This window comes from Zea mays, chromosome 4, assembly GCF_902167145.1.
Source record: "Zea mays cultivar B73 chromosome 4, Zm-B73-REFERENCE-NAM-5.0, whole genome shotgun sequence".
Taxonomy (NCBI): Eukaryota; Viridiplantae; Streptophyta; class Magnoliopsida; order Poales; family Poaceae; genus Zea; species Zea mays.
Window position 1 is genome coordinate 129,449,284 of NC_050099.1, and position 9,255 is coordinate 129,458,538.

Genomic DNA, 9,255 nt, shown 5'->3' on the forward strand with positions numbered 1-9,255 from the left:
GAGATTGAAGCCTTATGGCTTGTTAAGCTCTTGACTTCTCTCTTGAAGCCAAGACCATCCTTAATTGAGGGGTGTCTACCAATCGTGTAGGCATCCCTTGCAAATTTTATTTTATCAAATTCACTCTTGCTAGTCTTAAGTTGGGCATTAAGACTAGCCACTTCATCATTCAATTTAGAAATTGAAACTAGGTGTTTACTACAAGCATCAACATCAAGATCTTTACACCTATTGCAAATTGTAACATGTTCTACACAAGATGTTGATTTATTAGCTATTTCTAACTTAGCATTCAAGTCATCATTTATGCTCTTTAAGCTAGAAATAGAGTCATGGCATGTAGACAATTCACAAGAAAGCATTTCATTCCTATTAATTTCTAAAGCAAGGGATTTTTGTGCCTCTACAAACTTATCATGTTCTTCATACAAAAGATCATCTTGCTTTTCTAATAACCTATTCTTATCATTCAAGGCATCAATTAATTCATTAATTTTATCAACCTTGGTTCTATCTAGGCCCTTGAATAAACATGAATAATCTATTTCATCATCATCACTAGACTCATCCTCACTTGAAGAATCATAAGTACTAGTATTACGAGTGCTTACCTTCTTTTCCCTTGCCATGAGGCAAGTGTGATGCTCGTTTGGGAAGAGGGATGACTTGTTGAAGGCGGTGGCGGCGAGTCCTTCGTTGTCGGAGTCGGATGAGGAGCAGTCCGAATCCCACTCCTTTCCAAGATGTGCCTCGCCCTTCGCCTTCTTGTAGTTCTTCTTCTTTTCCCACTTTCCACTCTTCTTTTCATGGTCACTATCATTATCGGGACAATTAGCGATAAAATGACCAATCTTACCACATTTGAAGCAGGAGCGCTTCCCCTTCGTTTTGTTCTTGTTGGGGTGCTCCTTGCGACCCTTTAGTGCCGTCTTGAATCGCTTGATGATTAGGGCCATCTCTTCATCATTAAGACCGGCCGCCTCAACTTGCGCCACCTTGCTAGGTAGCGCCTCCTTGCTCCTTGTTGCCTTGAGAGCAATAGTTTGAGGCTCTTGGATTGGACCATTTAATGCATCGTCGACATATCTAGCCTCCTTGATCATCATCCGCCCGCTTACGAACTTTCCAAGGATCTCCTCGGGCGTCATCTTCGTGTACCTAGGATTCTCACGAATATTGTTTACAAGATGTGGATCAAGGACGGTAAAGGACCTTAGCATTAGGCGGACAACGTCGTGGTCCGTCCATCGCGTGCTTCCATAGCTCCTTATCTTGTTGACGAGGGTTTTGAGCCTGTTGTACGTTTGGGTTGGCTCCTCCCCCTTATAATCGCGAATCTCCCGAGTTCTCCCTCCACCAACTCCATCCTGGTGAGCATGGTGACGTCGTTCCCCTCATGTGAGATCTTGAGGGTATCCCAGATCTGCTTGGCGTTATCCAAGTCGCTCACCTTATGGTATTCGTCCCTGCACAAAGAAGCTAGAAGAACAGTAGTAGCTTGTGCATTTTTGTGAATTTGTTCATTAATGAACATGGGACTATCAGTACTATCAAATTTCATTCCATTCTCAACTATCTCCCATATGCTTGGATGGAGAGAGAACAAGTGACTATGCATTTTGTGACTCCAAAATCCGTAGTCCTCTCCATCAAAGTGAGGAGGTTTGCCAAGAGGAATGGAAAGCAAATGTGCATTTGAGCTATGCGGAATACGAGAATAATCGAAAGAGAAGCTTGAGTTAACCGTCTTCTTTTTCTCGTAGTCGTTGTCATCGTCCTTTTGGGAAGAAGAGGACTCGTCGCTGTCGTCGTAGTAGACGATCTCCTTGATGCGCCTCGTCTTCTTCTTCTTTCCATATTTTCGTTTGTGGCCCGAGCCCGAGTCGGTAGGCTTGTCATCTTTCGGCTCGTTGACGAAGGACTCCTTCTCCTTATCATTGATCACAATCCCCTTGCCCTTAGGATCCATCTCTTCGGGCGATTAGTCTCTTTCTTGAAGAGAACAGCTCTGATACCAATTGAGAGCACCTAGAGGGGGGTGAATAGGTGATCCTGTAAAAACTTGAAACTTAATCCGCAAAACTTGATTAGGAGTTAGCACGAATAAGCCAAGTGGATAGAGAGGAGAACTTGCACAACATGATAACCACAAAGAGATCAACACAAAGATGGCACAGTGGTTTATCCCGTGGTTCGGCCAAGTCCAACACTTGCCTACTCCACGTTGTGGCATCCCAACAGACGAGGGTTGCAATCAACCCCTTTCAAGCGGTCCAAAGACCCACTTGAATACCATGGTGTTTTGCTTTGCTTTTCTATATCCCGCTTGCGAGGAATCTCCACAACTTGGAGTCTCTCGCCCTTACTAAGATGTTCACAAAGAAGCACGGAGCAAGGGAGGGATGAGCAATGCACACAAGACACAAAATCAGAGCGACAACACGCACCCAAGTCGCAACAAGAGCTCACAACACAACCCGACGAGTTCACAACTCAACTAGAGCTCTAATTGCTATCACAAAGAGTCAAATGCGCGGAATCGAGGTCTTGGTGCTTAGGAATGCTTTGAGAATGCTTGGTGTGCTCCTCCATGCGCCTAGGGATCCCTTTTATAGCCCCAATGCAGCTAGGAGCCGTTGAGAGCATTCCAGGAAGGCAATTCTTGCCTTCTGTCGCCTGGCGCACCGGACACTGTCCGGTGCGGATCTCTTTCCTTATTTGGCGAAGCCGACCGTTGCAGTCTTGGAGCCGATGGCGCACCGGACATTGTCCGGTGCACACCGGACAGTCCGGTGCCCCTTCCGACCGTTGGCGCTTGCCACGCGTCGCGCGCGGATTCCGCGGCCGACCGTTGGCCCGGCCGACTGTTGGCTCACCGGACAGTCCGGTGCACCACCGGACAGCCCGGTGAATTTTAGCCATACGCCGCCGATGAAGTCCCGAGAGCAGCAAGTTCGCAGATGCCAGCCTGGCGCACCGGACACTGTCCGGTGCACCACCGGACAGTCCGGTGCACCCAGACTGAGCAGACTTTTGGCTGCTTCGAGCCACTCTTTTTCAGTTGCATTTTCTATGATTCTAACACTTAGATAAACATGTTAGTACACAAAAACCAATGTACTAAGTCTAGAATCATACCTTTGTATTGATTTGCATCTTATCCATCATTTGGCATAGTTTATCACTTAAGCACTTGTGTTGGACAATAAATCACCAAAATACTTAGAAATGGCCCAAGGGCACATTTCCCTTTCAGTTTTGAAAACAACAAAAAATTTATTTAAGTAGATGACTCAGCCCACCCCTAGATTAAAGCGATGAAGGTCAAATATTTTCATGATATATCTATAGTGAGGGCCGGGGGAGAAAGCATCGTTCCTCTTCTCGAAGCTGATGAAGTGGTAGTCTTTAAAAGGTTCATGAAGGTTGGGCTTCGTTTCCCAGTACACAAAATGCTGGTTGAAGTTCTGAAAACATTTGAAATATACCTTCAATAACTTAGCCCCAAAGATTTGATTAAAATGGGGGTTTTTATTTGGGCTATGAGGAGCCTAGGGCTAGAGCCAGATGCTAGATGCTTCTGCAATATACACGAATTATCTTACGAGACAAAGGCAACCGGGAAGGAGCAATACCATAACAACTTCAGGTGCTACAGCTTCGTGCCCTGCTTTGAGGCAAGTTATCCCGTGCCAACCTATCGGAAGAAGTGGTCGGGTTCTTGGATGAAGCAATGGTTCTATGTAAAGAATGATCTGAGCGAGAGGGGGATGTGAGGGGCATTATTCAGCGTCCCATATGGTCACGTTTCGACATTAGAAGGCAATCAATTGCAATTGGGAATGAGGTGCAAGCGTTCTTAATGGCTTTCAACACCGTGTGTACCTACATTGGTATCAGTGATTTGGTACAGTATCACATTGCTTTCAAGGTATGGCCTCTTGTGAGTGAGTGGGAGATGCTGAAGGAAACTAATGCTGGCTCCAGCCAGGGTGGTTTGGTTTATCTTAGATACACCTTCCGGTACAGAAGTCAGTTCGACGAAACAAATGACGATTGTTTAGATGCTATTGAGGCAACCAGTGATGAGCTGTTGGGAGCCTACACGATGGTAGAGGATGAGGCCATGACTGTTGCCTTCGGTGCTCAAGGAAAAAGGAGATTGAATAGAGTTTTTGATGTGATCGGGTTTGTGTATCCTAACTATTGTTTCCCTGTTTGAAAGCAAGGAGGGAAGCGGAAAATTGCCACCTCAACCTCTTCCAGCGCGCCGAAGCCGAAGAGAGTCAAGATCCTGACCCGTAGGCTAAAGCCTATTAGGACGGCTGAAGTGTCGAGGCTGTCCCCTCAGCTACAGAATCAGCTCCTGCCATGTCAACTGAAGCTAGTGCAAATCCGGTAAAAGAGTCAGAATCAAACAAAACAGCAGAACAACCAAAGGTGCTGAGCCCTCCAGCTGTAACAGGGCTGCCGAAGCTATCGACTACTACAACAGCGACTCTGAGGAAGAGAAGGATGGCTAGCATTTTAGATGTTGTTTTAGAATCCATGAAAGCGCCAACTCCCGCTTCTACCGAAGCCTCTGGCAAAAATATTGAAAATACAAGAGAAATGATTACTGCAAGCGCTGCTATTGCTCTCGCCGAAGCCGGACCTTCGAGAGCTGCGCCAGTAAGGCTGATGGAAGAGTCTTCCAGAAAAGTCCACATCACCTGCTCCCGAAGCACCTCCCCATGGTGATTTGGAATGCATTGTTCGACACGCTTTGGGAAAGCAGTTATCATTAGAGCAAATTGACCAAGTGCAACACTATGCCAAGGACTTGAAATACCCCCGAGGGTCCTTGATATACGGAGGAAATGATAAAGACGACTTCCTCTACTGTTTGCCAGACAGTAAGGAGATTAATGTTTGCGACAAGATGATGGACAACATGGGCTACCCAAAACTTGAGCTTGGCCTGTTTGCGATGACGAAGGACCAACTTGCGGATAGCCTCGCCTACAATAGCTTGAAGGTTTACACATTTTGGCTTCGCATTTGATACTTTTCGTTATAGTGAGCTATTTTTTGGTAATTCTTACTGTTGTTATTTGTTCGTTCTTTGTTTTGCAGGGTCTTATTCTTAGTAAGGCTCTAAAGGCTCAAAATTATGCAGAGGATGAGAGCTACTAGATGGCAATTGGAAACCTTCGATCTGAGGTTATAACCTTAAGGAACGAAGCCCTTGAAAAAGATAAGATTCTGCTCTCTTTAGTCGAAAGGCTAAAATCTAGTGAAGCTAAACTGTCCACTCAAGCAGAACTGCATAGAGCTGAAGTACAAGAATTAGAAAAGAAACTTGGTGAAGCAACTAAAAATTTCAATATGGAGCTAACAAAATGTGAAATATCTGATATTGAACGCTTAAGGGTACAAAAAAATGTCGAAGAGCTTCGTCAAGCAAAAGAGGAGTGCTACAATGTTGCTACAGAATGTGCTAAGAACTTGAAGAATAGCTTTTCTAAAGTTGGCACATTCTTCTCAGAACAAAACTTTATCTGCAGTGATCCTAACAAGGTAATCCGCTGGATTAACGGCGAAGCCGAAGCTTTTGAAGAGGTTCTCAGCGATAAATGAGATTTATGTGCCTTCACCGGTGCTCGTGGGGCCGTGTCAGTCCTAGAAAAGGTCGACTGTGAACATGCTAAGGCTGTAGTTCAGCCAGAATTTACACTCTCAGTCGACGATATCAAAAATCCTTCGACCGAAGCTACTGCACTAGGTGGAAAATTTTATTCTGAAGTATGGCTAAAGGGTGGCCAAGAAATAACTGACGAAGCTATTAGAAAGAGAGAGAGAATCGCATGATGCCTTGCATGAGGCTAGAAAGACTAAACAAACTGCTGAACGTGTTAGACTTATAGGTACACTAGTATAGTGCCCGTGCGTTGCGACGGCACACAAATATAGTGTCCAAACTTGGCGAAGACAATGCCCATGTCATTTGGGTCAGCCCAAGTCCATGCGTCCTACCAGATGCGATGTTGGAGATACTGTGTTTCCGATTCACTGCTATAAGCAATCAGCATATGCAACAATCTTAAGAACACTTAAGAGCTTTCTATGTTGTGACAAACCACCTCTCATTGGACGACAAACATATACCAAAGTTACAAGGCTAGAGTTTTTTTATGTTTGTCATTTCATATCTTTTAACTCCCGTGGCAACCCACATGCACATACCTAGTAAACATATAAGAGTCATTGTAATGTTGTTCAGTTTATGACCTATGCAATAAACATAAAAGAGCAACCACACCGTTGTTCAAAAGCCAAACACCGTGAAACCCGTCCATCGAACAATCCAACCACTTGGTCCTTCGTAACAGGATAACATGAACTCAAATGCAAAATCAAATTTTAATGGAGTCCAGTATAGCTCCCTATATTAACAAAATCATTCAAATTTCAGGCATTCTGCACTGCAAATACATGTAAAACAAGAAAAAACTGGGAGTCTATTTTTGGAAATTGTCAGTTGAGAAGTGGATTTCTTCGAGCGATTTACAGTATCTCTGTTTGTACATAAGCAACTCTTCTGTTCACGGATACAATCTCTCTAGTTACAAAAAGATCATCTGAACAAAATGCCTTTTGCTACATCATCTAAGAGCTATTGTCAAAAGTGTTGGTAGGAGGAAAAAAGGACCTAATCCTTTGGCCCATCAAGAACATATAAGAAGACAACCCAGAGCATGCATAGTACTCTAGTAGCTTCTAAAATTTTTACTGCTACTATTACTTTATCATCAAGGCTGTTTTAGCAGCACAACGGCAGGACAAGTACAAAGAAATGAAACATGAAATAAAGTAGAAAAGAAGCCAAATGTGATGGTGAGAACAGAGGATCCTCCAGCCGAACACAAACCAGATCAAAATTTTTGAGAGGATTGCAGCACCCTAAGACCCCATAAGCCCTTGGATCGTGTATTGAAGAGACTTCGCCTAGTATTCCTTAAAAAGTAAAGCTTGTAGAGTCTTCATAACATTATAATTTGTATCCAACTTATGTTGCTAGCCCTCTAATAAAAATGAAAAGAAATGAAGAATCACAAACGGAAAAAGGAATGCCTGCAAAACGTATTCTTGCAATTAAAGAGACAAAGGTGTGATACACAAATAGACAATTACATAAATCAGTTTATATAGCCACAGTGGAATCCTAACTGTTTACAAAAATGGACACATCATCTTTAGCTGGAAATTAGACAAACAAAAGAACTATATGAGGAGCAACATGTAAAAGCAAGCCTAATTCTGATATACACACATACACAAACATACATATAAGGATCATAAATGGCACAAGTATAATGGAAATAGTAGGGCCATGTCTCAGTTGATTCGTGAAGCTTCATGATGCCCTTTTGACAAGTTCTTAAATAGAAGTTTAGCTTGCTGTTTATAGAAATTAACATCCTTCTAATCTCGCCCATCATCCAACCCTTCTGCTAGTGGACGTCCATCAGTGACACAAGCTATCATTGTTAGCTTCACCATGGTGTCAAGAAGGCCAGAACCACTATTAAGTACTCCCTCCGTCCCAAATTAAAATCCGTTTTACCTATTTAGTGTATGTGTCCTATATATGTGTCAAGATTCGTTATCATACATATGAATATAAACATAAAAATCTAGAGCTAAAACAACTACTATTTTGAAACGGAGGGAGTATTGTACAAAAACCTACATAGATGTAATGAAAAACATAAAATGGGTGCTCAAAAAATAAAAAACAATCCACTTCAATCGTATAACCATCAGCCTATCACAATATAAATCAAGACATCAAATTAGGAACAGAGTGTCATATAAACCCACCTTTAACTTCATTCGAAGGGAATGAATTGGATGGCTAGTGTTGTCTAGTGTTCTCGCAGTGCATCTTTTCATTGATCTCTCTTTATCAAGACGAATGCAACAACTGCTCTAACAACAAGAAAAGAGCCTGATACAAGAGGGTGCAGGGTGATGGGTTGATAAAAATATTATTGATACATTCACAAGCTTTTGCAACACACCAATTTGGCATAGTAAAAATGTTCACATGAAAGAGTAAACACAAAGGCACTCAAAAAATCATGCCTAAATCTGAATAGTCAAAGCACACATGTACACACCTTACTAATCATGAACACCCTTTTATTCTTTGGATCAATTATGATATTGTATACTGCCTCTGGTGGTAATCCTCCCTTAAATCTCAATTTGAGGTTGAAAAATGAACCTTCTAGTACAGTCAGCTATAAACATTTGATCATGTAAGAATAAGTTACTACATTGTATGAACATTCTTGAAGTAAACACAATCACATCTACTTCTAAAGCAACACGATAGATAGGTAAAATCACACAATCCCATCCTCAAGAATTTAGAAACAATTAGCATTGGTGCCAGACTGGTCGTTAAAGACTTAATCTGCTCAAAGGCTGCTATGAGATGCTTTTCACAACTGAAACTAACTACAACCACATCAAGGACATACATTATGTTGTGACCAGAAGTCATTTTTATCGAGCAGCTCTCTCAGCTTCATACATCCGTCCAAGCTCAAGCAAAGGGAAGGCAAGCATTGCCATATATGAAATTCTGATCTGGATTCTTTAGCAAAACCTGATAAATAATGAGTACCACAAATCCAGTGAACAAAAGAGCCTGATAAAAGTGAGTGGCAAGGTGCTGGGTTGATAAAAAAATATTATTGGAACATTCACAAGCTTTTGCAATGCACCAATAAAATTCAGAGGCTATATGCCTGTGACATGACTTAAGTGTAATGATTTACATCATTATCTTACTACCAATAATTTTGTAACACTACCAATAGGAACGTCGCCAACAGTTAATACCTATTTTGTAGCCAAATACATAGCATTCAAATCTAACATTTATGGCTCTTTAGTTAGAGGATGCATGCCATCAAACAAAAGTAAAAATTAGAAAGTCAGTAAGAGAAATCTAATTGAGAGACATCACAGTAGAATATTGGAGAAAATGAAGTCAAAGTCAAGAGGGTATGGGTAGGTTGCATAATACCTGAGTTTCCCAAGCTCATGTACCTAGGCATGCAAAAACACTCTATCAAGTCAATTCAGATTCCTTTCGAAAATCCATCATAAATTACTCCATAAGGTATATCATCATATAATATGGCAAGTACATGAGCTCACCTCTTCCAATGAAGCATTTCCAGCTCTTTCACCAATACCATT